The sequence below is a fragment of the Spinacia oleracea genome, chromosome 2, assembly GCF_020520425.1.
Source record: "Spinacia oleracea cultivar Varoflay chromosome 2, BTI_SOV_V1, whole genome shotgun sequence".
Lineage (NCBI taxonomy): Eukaryota > Viridiplantae > Streptophyta > Magnoliopsida > Caryophyllales > Amaranthaceae > Spinacia > Spinacia oleracea.
The window spans coordinates 30,834,534-30,853,995 of NC_079488.1; the positions used below are offsets into that span (position 1 = coordinate 30,834,534).

The following is a 19,462-nucleotide window of genomic DNA, read 5'->3' on the forward strand; positions in this document are numbered from 1 at the left end:
TTATGTTTCTTTGATCCTGTTCCTTCATCTTGGAACACTCAGTACTTATGTGACTTCCACTTCCACATGAGAAGCAGACTTTTACACTAGGAAGATCCACATACTTCTTCTTATGACTATTTTTATGGTTAAAGCCCAATCCTTCTGTTCTCTTAGATTGAGCATTCTCAATCCATTTGGGAGGAACTTTAGGTGGTTGTCTCTGTGCCCTGGCCATGGATAGTTCCCTTTCCAGTTTCTCTTTTTGTTCCTTTGTGGTGATCAGATCTTTGTTTAAATTTTCTAAGTCGATGTTAAAAATTCCCATGTTGATTTCCAAGGATTTTGTAGGATCTAAACTTAAATTAAACATCTTATATTGACTGAGTTGAACTTGTAGAAGGATGTTTTCATTTCTAATTTTTTCGAATGACTCATTAATAGAGGTATTTCTATCTAGTAATTCAAAGAACCTGCCTTGGACATCAGATCTAATATTGTTCAGATAATTTATGTGGTCTTTACTGAGTTCCAAGGCTCTATCACTTTGTGCTTTTAATATACTTAGCTTTTTGTAATCATCTAGAGTTTCTAGCAACAGTTCAATTAGTTTTGACTTTGAGAGACACTGAAGAGTGGAGGAACTTACTTCTTCTGATGGAACTTGATCAGTTCCTTCTGTTCTAGCCATAAGGCAGAGATTTGCAGTTTCTTCATTTGGTTGTTCCTCATCGTCTTCTGAGTCTGTTGCTTCGCCCCATGCAGCTATCATGGCCTTCTTGAAGTTTGGTCTGTTGAAGGTAGACTTGTTAAAGCGATCTTTGACCTGTTCCTTCCCTTTTCCTCTGGTCTTGTCGTTCTCCCACAGAGGGCATTCACGAATTTGGTGATCAGTTTCTCCACATTTGAAGCAACCTTGCTCAGTTTTGGAACTAGTGATTTTCTTGGCAAAGTTCCTTCCTTTCTGGTTTCCTGGTTTGAAGTTCCTATAGAGCTTTCTCATTCTTCTGACCAGCATGGCAGCCTCTTCTTCATCTGGTTCAGATTCATCGAGTTCCTCAGCCTTTAGAGCAAGTCCTCGACTTCTTGAGCTCTCGGGAACAGCAGCTCCAAGATGCAGTTCGTGTGTCATCAAGGAACCAGCAAGTTGTTCAATGTTGAACTTGGTGAAGTCCTTGGTCTCAAACAGTGCAGTGACCTTTGTTCTCCAGCGATCATCTTGTGGCATGCTTCTTAGTATTTTTCTTACCTGTTCATCTGTGGGAATGATTCTACCAAGAGAAACTAATTCATTGGTTATGTTAGTAAATCTAGTGAACATTTCTTGAATAGTTTCTTTTGGAAGCATCTCAAATCTTTCATATTTAGACATCAAAAGGTCAATTTTGGAACGCTTAACTTCATTAGTTCCTTCGTGGGTTACTTGAAGTAGTTCCCAAATCTGTTTTGCGTTCTTGCACCCCATGACTCTGTTGTGTTCATGAGGTCCAAGCCCGCAATGCAAGATTTTTACAGCCATGGCATTCATCTCATATTTATCAAAGTCTTCTTTAGAAAATTCAGACATTGGTTTAGGAACTACCTCGTTTTCAGCATTGGTCTTTGTTACCTCGAAGTCTCCAACTTCAATTACACGCCAAACTTGGTAATTTTCAGCTTTGATGAATATCTCCATTCTATTCTTCCAGTATGAGTAGAACTTGCCATTGAACATAGGTGGCCTTTGTGTCGAGTAACCTTCTTCCAGTTTCTCTTGTGAGTTCATACTTTCAGGAACTTGACTCAAACAGGGTTTCCTGTGTTTTGGTGAGTACTGGCTCTGATACCAACTGTTATTCCAGTAGGAACACGCACAAGAGGGGGGGGGGTGAATTGTAATTAGAACTTTGATAAAGTTTCTTGCGGAACTTAAGAAACAATCAAGAAACTGAGAATAGAGAAGACAATAACAACAATTGTGAAAACTTCTTGATACTAATCAAGAAGAGAATTCTTTTATTATGGTAATGCCTCGATTACAATAATCTCTCCAACACAAGTTCCTCTCAAACTCGTGTTCCTCACAGTAATCTACTTCGATTACAACTCCTTAACTTCTCTCTCTCAGACTTAAACTCTAAGTCTAAACAGGATAACTCTATCCTTACTAATACAAAATATAATTCGTGTTTGGATAACTCTAGATATTAATAATGCTTTTGTGAGGATATAAGAAACTTAGGAACTTTGAATTAACTAGGACACAAACTGTTTTAGAAAATCTTAGACAAAACGTTTTTAGGAAAGCAAAAACTCTCAGAATGTTTGTGTACTTTAAACCAAAAACGATTTCCCTTTTATAGTGTTTATCCTTAGGGTTAGTTCCCTTCAAAACCTCAACTGCTAACTGCCAGCACTTTGGTCTCCACGTCCCTTGACTTGAGGAACAAGGGGAAGACCACTTCCCACGTTCAGCCATAAAGCAGTTGGTGATTTGACTCAATCAAACCCTAAAATATTTCTTTAAAACAGATTTTATTTATCTACAAAAACTTAGGAGAATTTTTAGGAAAATAAGTTTTGTTTAAATAAAATAAAACGTAAATCTATTTTATATTAAATATGCAAAACTTGTTTTTATTTATGAAAATGTTTTCCATAAAAATTGCTTCCAATAAAATAAATGGCCTAATTAAATCATAAGTTCCTTGAGTACTCTATATACCATTAGCATAATTAATATTTACATAAAATTCTAAGTACAGTGGACTACCTAGACTTCATGTCTTCCCTTTGTCTGGAACTTGCAACTCAGAAGCTTCAGACGTTCCAGCCAAGGAACATTGATGAGTTCCTCTCTAGCTAACACAGGAACTCTTGGCTATGAGTCTGTAATAGTTCTTGTGGATATTCGGAACTCTTGATATGTAACTGTGTTGCTCCTCTTGTGACTTCAAACTGGAACAGATACAACTTCCAGCTCTGAAACTCCATTGACTGTTCCAAGTGTACCTCAGGAACTTCACCAGTTTATTCAAGTTCCTATCCTAATAGAAACTTGGGCATATGCCTGTTCAAAGTCATTTAGCAACCATAATCAGGAAGTTTGCAATATGTGTGTGTCATCAACCAAAACTTAGGAACAACACTGACCCTTCAACAAAAACACTTACTTCCTTATTCACTGCGAAAGGAAGAAATGTTCAATGTTAAACTAGTGATTGTTCAATGTTAAAATAGTGAATGATCAATTTCAATAATAACTAACAATGGAAAATTGAAATGTTCAATATCCTTAAATAAAATATTCAATATTAAAATAGTAATGTTAAAAATAGAATGTCCATTGCTTAATTAGGTGTTGTTCAATGTACTTAAATAAAATGGTAATTACGAACATAGGTAATATTCAAAATCATTAAATAAAATGTTCATTATAAATTATAAATAATGATAAAATACTTGAATTAAATGTTCATTGTAACATAGGTAATGATCAATAACTCTTAATAGAAAGTTCAATATAATACAATACAATGTTCATTATCTAAATAAAAAATATTCAATATATTTTAATGCAATGTTCATTACTAATATACGTAACATTCAAAGTCATTCAATAAAATGTTCATTATTGTTGTAGACAATGTTCAATTTCCTTGAACTGAATATTCATATATTTGTTAAGAATGTTATAACTAAACAATGAACAATATTTTCTTTTGGGACAGAACAATTCAAAAATTCATAACATAATATGTATTTTATCAAAATATATAATGTTCATAAGATCTGAGGTAAAAATTCATTAACATTATATACATTGATAATAAATAAAATTATGAATAAAAATCGAACAAAAAATAACGTACAATTGCAAAAAAATAAGAAAATCTGCAGAAAACAAAAACAAAGAAACAAATCAAAATCGAAATATCCAGCGAAAACACGAAAAATAACAAAATTCTAAACACATTTTATCCAAAATCAAAATATAAAATCGAAAACAATCAAAACCAAAAACATTGAAATCAAAACAAATAAATGAAAATAATAAAAATATAAACTTACGTTCTGACATCAATGTACTTAAAATTCCAGAATTAGATTCGAAAAGAGCTTCAGAATTTTCCATAACTGCGAGATCCATGGAAACAGAGGAGAGAGAAAATAGGAGAGAAAAAATCGAAATAAACCCTAAGAACAAGATATATCGCAACTTGAAGAAGAAGAAACAAAAAATTAAAGAGTTGTCTAACTTAGGAAACTCAGGAAGGGGATAAAAATACGCTGAACGACGTCGTTTTCGGGGGGGTACAGCCAGCGCTGGCTGTACCCGCATCACACGACGTCGTTTGATTAGGGGTACAGCCAGCTTGGCTGTACCCGAGGGCAGCCAAAAAATTGCGTCCTTCCCCTTCACGCAACACTGACTATGAAAGACAAACAACTTTACAGATGTCTCAAGCAAAACTTCAATTCCAGTAATTGAAGCCACGATTCATTCCACTCCTCCTTAGTCAACAATTGATCTCACTTACTCTTTACATTTGTCACCCAAATACTTGCAATGTGAGCTGATTTCTCACGACAATAAACATCATTCCATCTCTATAAATAGACCCATAATTAATCCATGAAATTCCAGAATCAAACCTACTTCCAATTTCAATGTTCATAAACCAAAAACCATGAGAATTAATCATCTTACTACCTCCGTTTCAGAAAGTTTTTTACGCTTTGGAAAATGTGTCCAAAGTATGAAAACTTTGATCGTAAATTCCCACTATTATATACATCAAAATGTTACATGTAAGATCTTGTGAGATTGGTCTCGTTATTCATTTTGAGAATATTAACTTTTTATAATTTTTTTCCATACAAAATTGGATATATTAACAGTCAAACAATGTATCGGAGTCCGTGCAAATAGTAAGTGTAAAGATCTTTTTGAAACGGAGGAAGTATATCCCTGTAATTTTGAATTTTGAACAACCACCACCACTAACCACCGTGAGCAACACCCCTGCAAACCAATGCACCACCAAGCCCCGTCATCTGGTAGCTATGGACGACCACCAGCACCACCTCCACACTGCAAACCCACCCCCCCTCGTCTTTCTCTTCTTCTTCCCCGACTCCCCTGCCTGTCCCTCCTTCTGCGCGACCCACCGCCCGAAAATAAGTCAGCAGCGCCCATTTATGGCGTCTGCCTCGCCTGCGCCGACGCGCCACCCAGGCATAGCCGCCGCCCCTCCTTCCTTCCTCCCTTCCTTTTCTCTTTTCTCCTTCGTACCCTGCTTCCTGTTTCTTGCTTTGCTTCGTTCCAATTTTTCCAAGAGAACCAAACTTTGGAGCTTTATTTCTTCTAATCTAATTATTTTAAGTCAGCCCATTACCAACAAATTCAGCCCAACATTTACCTAAGTGGGTAAGCTTTACCTATTGCACTAATTCTAATTTTACTACTATTCTTTATAATAATAAAATATAAATTGTTATTTATTTTTACATTCCTATAATAAGGATGTTAAATGATGATTTAAAACCTCTTTTACTCAAATTTGTTTTATAACATTTTCATATTAAAGTAATATATGAATTAATAAACTTTATCTAGAAAATACTAGTTTTAATGTTTTAATCGTTTTTAATACTAATTAAATAATGAATCTTTTGAAAGAAATCGGACTCGGAGCTCAGAAGGAACGAACCAAGGAAAAAGCTTAGTAAATCACAGAATTGAGGTAACGGCTATTGCTAGTACCCGCAATTCCCTTATAAATGCGATTATGAAATTACAACGTTATGATTGGTTTATGAACTGAATGTTTTGACATGTTTTATGAATTGCGGGAAATGAAATATGATTTGATTGAATTATTTATAATATGATTGAATATTTTATTATAATATGATTTGATGAAATTATTCTTAAAATATGATTGATTGAAATTCTTGTAAAATTATGTTTATAAGAAAACCATGAAAGAAATGATGTTTATGCAATGCCATGAAAGAATTGATATTTTATTGATCCCAGGATCTAAATGATGTTTTATCATGATGTCATGATCTAAAGGATTTATGTTACTTCAACTGAAGTAAAAAGGCTAAAATGTAAAATTAAACGAAACATGATAAATGAAAGTGAAAGACCTATTCCGTTTGGCAGTATATGTTCACAGGTTACGATTCTCGGTCATGCATGTACCCAGGGGGCATCAGCCCATTGAGCCAAGGCTCTCATGTTTTCGGGCCAAGGCCCCATGTTTTATGGACATCGGTCCATCGTGGAAGACGTTCCACCATATCATACTTGTCACGGCTAGCATGTGCACCCAATAGTTATGAATGAATTAAATAAAGGACTTTATAAAATGTTTTACTTTATTCTATTCTCCTTGTGTTATTAAATAAAATGAATTGAAATGAATTTACGTTGCTAGGATAGTCGTTACTGAGTTTTCGGCTCACCGTTTTGTTTTAGGTACTGCGGGGAACGATGGAAACGATTAGTGGCGAGGAATTTCACCATTATAATATTCACTTAGTTTATGCTTTAAGTTTTAATAGTTTAATTAAAGATTTTTAGTAAGTTATGTACTTTTACCTTGGGAATATAAAACGATTATTATGTTAATTTTGGAGTTTAATAGCTTATGATTGATGGTTGCCTTGTAATTCCCAAGAGGGAGTCACGGCAGGTAATGTCCCGACCAAATTAGGTTAATTCCACTGCTAAGTATGCTTTAATATTTGAATTAGAGGTCGGGGCGTTACATTACTTTACTTTTTTATTCAAACAAGAAATATTACGTTTATTTATAATGTTTTCACTTTTATCAAAAATCTGACATTGGGAAAATGAGAAATATTTAATGTCTAATGGATTTAATTGGTTAAAATAATATTTGGGCACAAATTCTGATAGAATATTAATGCATTATGTGATAATATAAAAAGAAATGTAAAGAACAAAATGAGATACCCAAAATGAAATACGTAAAAAACAAAAAGAGACGGAGGGAGTATCTCTAATTCACTTCTTTATTACTTCTTTTTTTACTACTTTATTACTTTCTCTTACATTCAATCATTACTCTTATACCCAATCATTACAAGATTTCATTTTATTAATTCCCACACCATTTCTCAACCGAGAAGAACAAAAAGGAACATAGAGAGATAAATAAGTACGGGTAACATATTTTATTGGACATTTTTTAAGCGAGAGACAAAGGAAAGGGGGATCGGAGATTGAACAATAAAATCTGAGAAAGACACAAGACCTTGAATGTAGCAACGAATGTTAGGCCAATAAAGCACCCATTTCACTTCACCATTTATGTTACGTAGGGTTATTAAATCTAAGACCCTATGAGTCTATGACGGTATGACCCTATAACTAGGAGGTTAAAAGAAGGGTGAGCTTCTCTATGAAAACACCTCGTTTTTGGTGATCACCTTTTTTCCCTTTCTTTTTGGGTCAGATTTCTACATTTAATTAAACATTGGGGGTTAGGCCTACTACTTTAATTAGGAGAAACAAATTTTAAAATCAAATTTATTTAAGTAAGAAAATATCAAAATAAGATATGGGACATAAATCTCTATTATATAAGCCAAGAGCTGAGGGGTTTTTGGTAACTTAACTTTTCGTGTCCACCTGCTAAAATACAAAATTACCCTCCCCCGTTCAACAGCTAATCTCAATTACAAACCCTAAAATGTCGTGGTCTCTACCGCAGTACCGCACACTCTCCTCCCCCCTCTCCCTCCCTCACCCCATCTCTTCTCTTCCGATTTCTTTTACTCCCCCAAAACCTTCTCCCCGCTTCATCCTCTCCTCCGTCTCTTGCCGACGCGTCGCCATCACCATCACCATCACCGTCTTATATTCTATATGTTCGTCACGAATCCGTTGAAAACGCCGGAAACATCGGAAAAGATGACCTCCACATTAGGATCTTGCTATCCAAATTCACCCTCCTCCAGATCGCTGCTGTCATTCAGTCCCCGGTCACCGTATTCTCCGCCGCTTCCTTAGCGCAGCCACCGTATTCGTTTTTCTATTTCCATCGGAAGTTCAGATCTGAAGGTAAAATCTTCCCTCATTTCCTTTATTATTTTTATGTAATTATAGTATTTGTTGTAATATGTATTCTTCAATTTGTTTATGTGAACTTTCACCATGATTTAGGCGTAATTCTTCTACTTCACTATTTATTCTTTTGATTATGTTTTTTTTAAATTGTTGTGTGAAATTGTTGTGAATTTGGGGGAAATTGTGTGAAAGTGTTGTTCTTGATTGTATAAATTTGTGATATTTGACAGAAGTACAAGCCCTAATCTATTACGAAAGTACTAAAAAAATGAAGAGGGTCCGTTAATTGGGTTAATTGTGTGAAGATCTGATCCTTGAAATCATGTTTCGATCAACCATAAAATCATCAAGAAGGCTCAATTGAAATTCAAAGTAATTATCTCTTAATTTTTTTTTAATTTTCAGGGTTTTATTTCAGTTTTAGGGTTTTAATTCCAATTCCATTATTAGTTTTTTATTTCAGTAATTGGAAGCTGGGGAATAAAATATAAATGAGTTCTTATACTCCAATTGATTCAATTGATTTAATTCCTCTTCCTGCTAATTCCTGTGACTCCTCTTTCCGGTCTTAATTAGCTAATTGACTCCTCTTTTTTGACTTTGGGCTAATTCCAATTTATTCTGAAATAACAGCCACAGAGTTCAGTTTTAGGGTTTTTATTCTGATATGGTAATTTGTTGATTTCTGCTCAGTTTCTTCATAGAGAGCTTTTTATTCGAATTGCGCACAAGCTATTGAACTTGATAATGCGTTATCCAATTCTGGTGAGATTTCATCAATTTTTATTAAATTTTTATTTTTTTGGAATTGATTCTGGAGATTTGGTTGATTTGATGTGTTTTTCCTATTTTTGTTTGAATTTCTTAACAGGCTCTTGAATAATCAAACGGTATGAAATGTTACCTAATTTCAGTTTAAAATCTAGCACCCACTATTTCTTATTAAATTTTCATCTGAAGACTCAATTTCAATGATTTCAGTAAGTTATCTGTTGTAGATTTTCTACAGTTTTTCTTGCAGTTAGAATTCAGTTTTCCTCGGTTATTGTTACGCGTTTATTCTGAATGCAACTGTGGTTCGTTGTTTGCAGGAACAAAGCCGAGACAAGGGGGAAATACCAGCAAGTTAACAAAAAATGTCTATATTACATTTAGAACTGAATACTGTAGCCAACAACTCCATCAATTTCATGGAAATAGCCAACAACTCCATCAATTCCTCTCCATCAAACCAAAGGTAATCGATTCATCGTCTAATTCGTTCTTAGTTCCTGCTAATTTAATCAATTAATTTGAGTTTGAATGTTTGATGATGATGATGATGAACTGTAAGTAAGGTTTGCATCGATGATGGTCTAAATCGAGTTGCTTTTAATTAATTACTTCCTATTTGTGGGATTTCCCGGATGTCAATCATAAAAGTTGTGGATTCATTGATGTATAAGGGTTTCAGGTTGACTTAGCTGGAGACTTTTACTCTGTTGTGACGATTTTCTCAGATGTTATGTGTTTATCATCTACTGTTCTTTAATTACTCTGGAGACTTTTACTCTGTTATTCAATCAGGCATCAACTATTCAATCATTGTGTTTGTTTAATTGGATTTCATTTGATTAAGTTTTTGGAGGTATTGCAAAATAATGAAGAAAGAAAAGCTTTGGGTGATTATTAATTTGAACTTTTTTAAAAATTTGGTTAAACTTGAATTTCACCACGTTCAGCTGATTCTATATTCCTATTCTGTTGCAATCGCGTGAGTATGACTAAGTACTTGATTATTATAAAGTGTGCTGTTTCATTAAAATGTTCGACAGTTGTAAATAGTTATGAAAATATATGTGTATATGATTGTACAAAACTTATATGCAAAGGATCAATTAGTTTAGGTATAATATAGAGTTTTGACGTCATATTTTCAGGTTCATTACTTTTTTTTACCATATGTTAATATGCATTTCTTAAATGCCCAAGGTCATATGAAAAATCAAGCAAAATCCTAATCAAAGATTTCAACCGTTTTTTTTATCCATTTGATCAAGTTGCTAAGTAATAATGGATTAGTAAAAAAAACAAATACTTTGATGGTCTGACAAAATAAACAGCAAAAATTAATATATGAAATTAATTACATACTTTTCAATTTGATAATGTGCACGAAAATGTACTTTCTTTATTATATTTGTTGGATTTTATGTCAAATACTGATAAATTCAACATTTCTGCAGAAGTCAATCTAAGGCAAGAATTAAGATCATTACAGGAAGCTATGCATAGCTGTGAATCTAAACATGGAGAACAATAATAGCGATCATGAAGTTAGGCAAGGGACTTGAGGTGAAACAAGAGGATCAATTGCCCCATCTATTATCATGCAGTTTGTTCTGTTTGGTGTGAATTGTTATAGGTTATGAATTATTAAATTGTTTTATTATTTAGATTTTTAAAATAGAGATGACTTTTAATCTCTATTCTGTAGGTGAGCTTTTTTTCTTACCTATTATTTAGGGTGATTTACTGTAATAAATATAATCTAGCATGCATTGTGTGCATATAAAGAAAGAAGGTATCAATAAGCTTTGGAAATATAAGTTCATGTCCTGGATTTATATTTTGATTTTGCGTATATTAGTCGTAACAATACAATTTAAGTTTCTTAATGATTCCGCACGCATCGCGTGCATATAAGACTAGTGGGATTATGAGAAAAGGCAGGGGTAGGAAGGGAAAAGTTCAAAATAAAAATAAGATAGAGATTGCTTGCGCAAATCTAGCGAATGCACTGCTGGAGCGTCTGGTACAAGTTAAATACAAGTGAAATTGTGAATTTTCAAAATTACGGAGTAGTACTACTTCCTAATTCCCTCACTAGTACTAAATCTGTTTTTATGTCTTTTGTGCACAAGAAGTTGCACAATTTTGCAATCACAAGATTCACAACTCACGGCACTTATAAAAAAGAGAATATACAATGTAATTTCGAATATAAATAATTACGTATCAAGAGCTGTTTGAAGTCGATTAAAATTAAAATATAACAATATTTTGAGATGTTAGGGGTCTCCCAATATTTGTAACATGTGCTAGACGTGAATTAATGTGTGTAGCTTAAGAGGAGTTCTACACTATAGTTTAGGTCCTACCGGATACATTAATGGTAATTGGTAACACATGAAATGGATTAAAAAGGCATATTCTACGTAGGATTAGCAAATGAATTAAGTAGTGGTAGGTTTGTGTTATGTGAAAACTAGTCTTATATGCATGCGATGCGTGCGAAATTATTTAAAAAACTTAAAATTGTATTATTACAACTAATCACAACAAATATTAGGCACAAAAATATTCGCAAGTTCATATTTAAACACATTAAGGTCATGCTATAGGTCAATTTTGCAATCTAAGTTCATATTTAACTAATCACAACTATTGCATCAATCAAAAATCTATGTATGTAAGAAATGTAAATAATAATACAAAGTAATTAACATTTAATTAATCAGTTTTTTAAAATAATAAATAATCATATTTACATTAATATGTCATTGTGAAGAGCTGAGGGTATTTTTGTCTTTTAGTTGGTGGACACCAAAAGCGTGATTACGAAAATAACCCTCCCTTCTTGGCTTATATAATAGAGATTAAACACGTTGAATATTCTTGACCTATATACTTCGCAATTCTGTAATTTTATATATTATGATTCCTTTATTATTTGAGTGAACTAGTAATACTCCCTCCGTCCCGGAATACTCGACCCGGTTTGACCGGCACAGAGTTTAAGGGACTTGAATTGACTTATTTAATTTAATAGGTAGTAGTTGATAGTGGGGTATTATTTTAATGTAGTTAGTGAGAGGTGTGTTAAGAGGTGGGGTTGGGGGAGAGTAGGGGTTGAATTTTTAATTATTTTTTGTATGGAGTAGGGGGTAGGTGAGTTAATAGGGGTGGAGTGAGAAATAATATAATATTGTTAGAATATTTCTATTTTTAGAAACATGTCAAGTATTAAGGGACGGCCCGATAAGGAAAACAGGTCAAGTATTCCGGGACGGAGGGAGTACTAATGATATAAACGTAATTATACTACAGAAAAAATATTTACTCCCTCTGTCCCTTAATACTCGCCTCGATTTCCTTGTAAAGTCGTCTCTTAATATTTGCGCCGTTTTATAAATGACATAAGCTTTTACTAATATTACTCCCTCTGTCCCTTAATACTAGCCCCAATTTGACCGACACAAAGTTTTAGGTAATTTAATTGACTTATTAATTTATTAGGTGATACTCCCTCCGTTTCTTTTTGTTTTTTACGTATTTCATTTCGGGTGTCTCATTTTGTTCTTTACATTTCTTTTTATATTATCACATAATGCATTACTAGTCTATCAGAATTTGTGCCCAAATATTATTTTAACCAATTAAATTCATTGGACATTAAATATTTCTCATTTTCCCAATGTCAGATTTTTGATAAAAGTGAAAACATTATAAATAAACGTAATTTTTCTTGTATAAATAAAAAAGTAGAGTAATTTCAATTCACATTAAATAGTCGTTAAATCGCGTGAATAACATCAAACGTAAAGAACAAAAAGAGACGGAGGGAGTAGTTGATAGTGAAGAATTTTTTTAATATAATTAGTGGAAAATATGTCAAATAAAGGGGAAAGGGTGGGGGAATGCTTTCTAAGGAAATAAAAATATATTTGGGTCATTATTGAAAATAACGCAATTATCCTATACGATAATATCATATGTAGTAAGTTAAATTATAACTAAGCCATATGATATAAGATATAAGTCTGTATGAATTATGAAACATCTATTTATAATACAAATTAGATCTCCTATTCTTCATTTCCTACATATGATATCAGACCAGATCAGATCAGGAGAAATAAAGTGAAATAAACGGGGCCTTAATTTATGAATAATAAAGTCGTTGAATTTTCAGATTCATTAAATCCAAGATCCTTAGGGTGAAATTTTCTCATAAAATAATGGAATCCAACAATAAGATTTAATAGGTCCTCACATTGGAGGGAGCAATAAATAGGCAATTTCCATTTTTGAGGAGAGTTTTTGTTTTTCCAAGACAAAGACATAAGAACAACAAAATCCCATTAAAGCCTTCCTCTCTCCCCAGTCCCCCCAACCCAAATCCAACAATAAGATTTATTACCACCCTGTTTTTTTTAACTTCTCATTTTTCTCGAACTGAACCTCTTTTCTTCCCAATTTCTCTCTCTCCTCTGCCTATCCCCATCCCCCTGTTCCACACCCACACCCTCATTCTCCCTACAAAAATGCATCAAATTTGCAACTCAAAGTTCAAATCAACACCTCAAGATCTCAACTCTACCATTTCCCAAACTCCTAAACCCCCCAAAATGGTGATTTAATGGGAAAAGGTGGAGAGAGAAAGACAAGATTTGGTTATAAAAGAAGGGAAGATTATTGAAGAAAAAGAAAAGCTTGGATTTTGGTTGATTTTTGTAAGAATGAAGAAGAAATATGGAATGTTTAGGTACTTTGTAAAATGGGTTTTGTGTATAAATCATGTTGTTGAAAAACCCATTTCTAGTCGTTGTAAAAGCAGCTTCAAGCTTAAGCTTCTTTTGTTCCCTGTTTCTCTCTCATCATCACCATGTTAATGGCGGATAGATAATTACCTCATTTTACTGGGTTTCTGTTTCTTGTGATATTGGCGGGACGGCTCAATCTATGGATTTCTTAGTAAAATTTCCCACCTTTTATTTTATTTATTTATTTTTATAATTTCCCATTTAATTTCCTTGTTTTTTATTTTTTATCAAATTATTGTTCATATGAAGTAGATTTGGAAATATTCATTTGCTATGTCCTTCAAGCTTTCCTTCTATCTTGCACTTAATTACTATATTTGATACTTTAACAGTATAAAACTAATCAGCTTAATCTTTTTTCGTTGAGTTAATACTTTAACAGTATTATACAACGGTTTATCTGTATGCAATTCTAAAGGCTACATATAAGCAGTAAATTGGTGGTAACGATTTAGGAATTTATGACAAAATTACGTGAAGGTTAATATTATCAAGGACTAATTCATGCTTAATGTTTATTTATAGACATAATAGTTATGTTAATTTGGTAAATGGTTTGAAATAGTGAGTAAGTTGGATTCAAAATGTAGGATGCAGAGTCCAATGCAGTGAGCAGTGGAGCAGCAGAGAGAGTATGAAAACTCATTGTCATTTATCAATTTGGCATTTTGTCATTTTTACCATTCTCGTATCTTTACTTGTTCATTGGAACTAGTTACACTAATGTTACATATGCATATAATTTTAGTATATTCGGTTACACATTTTTTTTTGTTTTTGCCATGATTTTATATCATGAATTTTGAACAAAATTTCAACTATTTTTCTTCGGTTACACATTTTTCTTTTGTTTTTGCCATGATTTTATATCACGAATTTGACAAAAAAATCAAGTATTTTTCCTCGGCACATCTAAGGTGTACATGACATCGCTTTATATGGGTTGATGTGCATGTGCATATTATACAAGGAGAAAATATAAGAAAGACTATCGATATTCCATAGGCACAAATATTGTACATTTGTAATTTTCCTGTTATTATCATCTTTTTGCAAAATGCGGAGTATTATAATATAATCATATTCTATGTAAAAATAATAATAATAATAATAATAATAATCATATTATCACCTTATTTCATTTTATTAATGGGGTTGGGATAGATATGATAATATGAGCGTAGTTCTGTAGTTGCATTTTACTCTTCAATATTTTTTTATTTTTATTATTTCGAGCAAAGTTTAGACCGTGTGTTTAGATTTTCTTTCCTAATCAAATTAAAAAAATATACGGAGTATTTATTTATTTTTAAAAAATTAAACTTTTGGCTTTTGTACTCCATGTTGTATTGATTGGTTTCTCATAATGTCTTTGAATTTTGGAACTCCGTAGTAAAAGTACATGCCTTGATGGCAATGACTCGACAGTGAACATGTTGATTTTGTTTTTTTATAAATTTTTTCCTTTTGACATTAGGTTCCAAAATTTTGTGCTAATACCCCGTTTTGCAACAGACACATTGCTTTAATTTTCTAAACTATTTTATAAAAATGTACGAATTTTAACCATATTTATTTACTATTGAGTAATATTCAAAGACAAATATCATTATTGTAATTGTTGTAAGGTTAGTATAGAGTACAAAGTGTATTAGCATTAATGTATATTTCCATGAACAATGCGTCCGATCAAAATTGTGCATTTTTGATATGTGTTAGTTCTCTTTTAATTGTACGTAGTATGGCAATGCACTGTTTTAACTTTTAAGAACACGAGAGATGAAAATGATGGATTGTTTTTGTCCAAGCTATGAAGATAAATACGGAGTATAGTGTAAACCGTCGGATAAACTATGTAATGTTGTTCTATATATAGTATTTTTTTGTACCAAGTACGATATAACTTTAATAAAGAATACGCTGCAATTAAAAGAAAACATACCAAGTGAAAAAATGTTCTTTTAAAGCAAAAAAATGTACGTAATAGGATTGAATTTCGTCTACATTATTCATTTTATTTACTTAAAATAAATCCTAAAAAACATCAAGTAAAATTGGGAAGTACTAAATAGGAAGAAATTTGGAGGCAGTGAAAATACCAATAGAGGCAAGAAAACAAGAACACAAAGAAAGACAATAAAAAAGGAGAGCAGCCATAGAAGTGTCCTATCATATCAATGCAAACTGTTTAACATTTCGTTTTTACCTGTCCACGTGAAGTTACTTTGATGTCAAATTATTTGTGCCCTTAAATTTTAGGGTGAAAAGTGTTACAATTCCATATTTTTATGTTTTTTTTTATAGGCACTACCTTTGTCTAATGTCTCACTTGGCTCGATATTTCTGTTTATCTTACTCATAATGTATAGGGTGTATTACTCCTAATGCTAGGGTAAAACCACCTTTGATATTTTCTAAGGTCAATGTAGGTGTCATAAGTTGTATTCTAGTTAGTCCCTAATCCATATATTTTACAATTAATATGTGGCATTATCGAAAATTAGCCTCGTAGCCTAACATGGCTCAAAACTTCAAAAGCTTATATGATTAGAAATGAGTAGGTATATTATGTTATGAGGTCTCACTAAATAATGATCAGATCAATTAACTTTCTAGTTTATCTTTTCTAGTTTTTGTGTACTCAAAATTTGCCGAGCCTGTTTTTTTTATAAGAATTTGCCAAGTGTAATATTATTATGGTGAAGTATAATCGACAAGTATCTGAAGTCTGAATGGATCCTAATTGGGCTCTTGGGAAATGATACACGAAGTACATAATGTTGAGTAACATTTACTAAATTAGAGCATGTGTCCTACTGTACACGACGCTCAGTCTGTTCAAGACTTTATTGATACATTCACTAGCTCAGTTTAGGTTTGGTCACAAATCTTACAATTTCTATTGATTAGAATAAAATAAAGTGAACTAGCATAAAGTAAAAGCAATAAACATGGAATAAAAGTGATGTAAACCATCAATGAAGTAAGGCATATAAGATTAGGAATCCAACATATTAGAGACATTAAGCATGATATTCTTGACTTCCTAGTTCCTACCATCAATCCCACTTTTTTTCATGGGGAGAAATCAATCAAAATCGGACTCTCATTGGAATCAAGACAATGGAATTTTAATCAATATATTATTATTTGATTTATTTCTATTATTAAATTATAGAAGTACACATTTTCTTATGTTTTATATTCAGAACATACGAAACACAAGTTCTTATTTAAGAACATGTACTGTTATAACCAAACGCGTGCCACGAACGATTGAGAACAAACCCACAAATATAATATAGGACAAATAACAAACACAATAATAATAGACACAAGTGTTTATGAGAAAATTTAGATTTCCTCCCCTCAAATATTATGGTATTATTAAGTTCCTGCAAAATAACACAATAACCCCTCAATTGATGATTCCTCTCACCAATGTATTTTCCCCTCTTATTTTCTAGCTAGGCCTAAACCTCCTTTTATAGGCTAAACTAGAAACCCACGTCTACTAGAATTATACTTGCTCCACAAGTCTAAGTAATTCTAGAGATTGTTACATATCAAAATATATCTACTTTCCTAATTACAATTCTAATTAAACTAGGAAACAAGATATTAAATCAAACAAGTCCGTTTCGTATTTTTATCAACTTAACTAAGTTGTGTTTATTTCCTAACATGTACAATAAATAAAAATTGTACATTTGAGTTAAAGTTAACTCAAAATATTTAAAAGTAATCTGTATTTGAGTGATAAACATTTCATTTAAATAATAATTATTCCTTCAAAATCACTAATAATGTATAAAATTAATCATTTAACCCTTTAAAATATTTATCTAGCAATATTTTTTTTTAATAATATAAAGTTACATAAAAATAGGGTAAAAGTTATATTGTTTTTACTGTATTTGAAAGTTGTGTTTTCCCTTTACCGTATTCGGCTGACATTACATATGTGTCTAATTTTAGACGCAAATTTGACGATTGTACTCGGAGAGCAACACATATAAGGTGCACCCGGGTGCACATTCTCACATTTTCCCCATACACCCTTACATGTGCAATATGGTTGTGGACGCCGGGTCGAGCTTCTACCGACTCCATGGGTCGTAAGCCTGGATCATGTCAAACCCACTCTTCATCGGGCAAGGCCAAGCCGACCCAAAAATTCCAAAACAGGGCTCAAGCTCACGTGCATAAGCCTAACTTTACTAAATTTCGTGTGCGTGTCTGGTCGAGTTGTGCCTTGTCGTGTTTTTTCCAAAAATATGCGGCCCGATCCATGACTCACGACTTCATACTCGTGTTGGGCCGTGTTTTTTCGTGCCTGTGTCGGGACGAGCTTTTTCATGCCGGTCTGGCTTGGCCCAACCATCTGTATGTGCATATCTAGAGATGGCAATGGTTCCTGGACCCGGTCCAAATCCGTTTTACAAGATCTAAATCTTCAAATTTTGGACCATCTGAATCCGGATCAGTTTCTAGCGGATAGGATCTGGATCCTATTTTTGAGATCCTGATCCGGTCCAGATTCTGCTTATGGCTCCGTTTTAAAAAGAAATTATAATTTTTTAAAAAATTATGTGCTTCAACATGTATAAAATAATGTGCTTCAACATGTATAAAAGAAATTATAATTTTTTAAAAATTATGTGCTTCAACATGATTTTGATATTTATTTTCTTTATTCCGTTAGATTATTTTGCATCGTAGGGTGAATGCATAATTTTAATGTTTTTGTGGTAAAAAGTAGCAAAGAAATAATATTTTTTTGAAGAAAGAACAAAATTAGGATCCAGATCATACCTGCGGATCTGGATCCATGTGTGGAAAATTGTGGAAATTATCGAGTAATCGGAGATGAAAAAGAAGACCCAAAATTTTGGAACCCAATAGGATCCTGTCCAGATCCTATCCATTCCCATCTCTATGCATATAATGCGAGAAGAAATGTAAAAGGGACCACCAATGGACATAAAAATACCATTTGGTGTACGGTACACTCAGATGCACCTAAGATTTTTACTCAAGATATAGCTTATAGTTTCATGTAAAACTAAAGGAGACGCAAAGAACCACTCCTCTTCTTATTAAATTAATGAATATATATATATATTACAATTCCTAACTATTTTCAACCTAACTATTCTTAGATATATTAAGATAATACTACTAATAATATGGTAATCCTAATTTTAAGATAATATACTACTATTATGTTAATCCTAATATTAGGATACTAATATTATGGCAATCCTAATATTAACATAATATTAATATTCCTAATATAGCTTAACATCCCCCCCTCAAGGTGGAGCATGTAGATCTCGAATGCCCATCTTGTCAAGAAAAAAATTCAAATTGCGCTTTTCCTAACGCCTTTGTAAAAATATCTGCTAATTGCACCTTCGTTGACACATACGAAAGACAAATAACACCTTCCTTGATTGCATCTCGTATGAAATGACAATCTGCCTCAATATGTTTAGCCCTTTCATGAAAAACTGGATTATGTGCAATGTGAAGTGCTGACTGACTATCACAAAACACACGCATACCTTGCTTGTGCTCCACGCCCAAATCTCTAAGTAGTTGTTTTAACCACTTTAACTCACATGTCAATGCTGCCTTCGAACGATACTCTGATTATGCTGATGAGCGCGATACTGTATATTGTTTCTTAGTCTTCCAGGAAATCGGAGAAAGACCGAGTAACACAAACCATCCAGTTAATGAGCAACGAGTCAAAGGAAAACTAGCCCAATCCGAGTCACACCATCCCTCTAGTCGCAAAGGCACTATC

General features: G+C 32.8%; 2 long non-coding RNA genes across 2 annotated transcripts; both read left to right on the top strand.

Moving 5' to 3' along the window:
* The first annotated feature begins 4,604 nt into the window (after window positions 1-4,604).
* LOC130466861 (uncharacterized) lies at window positions 4,605-7,015 on the top strand. The gene is made up of 3 exons (XR_008927005.1): window positions 4,605-5,389; window positions 5,642-5,705; window positions 6,449-7,015. It is a non-coding gene; the product is annotated as an uncharacterized lncRNA (long non-coding RNA).
* A 1,161-nt stretch (window positions 7,016-8,176) lies between these two features.
* On the top strand, window positions 8,177-10,633 carry LOC130467807 (uncharacterized). Its single transcript, XR_008927697.1, has 4 exons — window positions 8,177-8,830; window positions 8,937-8,955; window positions 9,157-9,302; window positions 10,291-10,633. It is a non-coding gene; the product is annotated as an uncharacterized lncRNA (long non-coding RNA).
* Window positions 10,634-19,462: the final 8,829 nt, after the last annotated feature.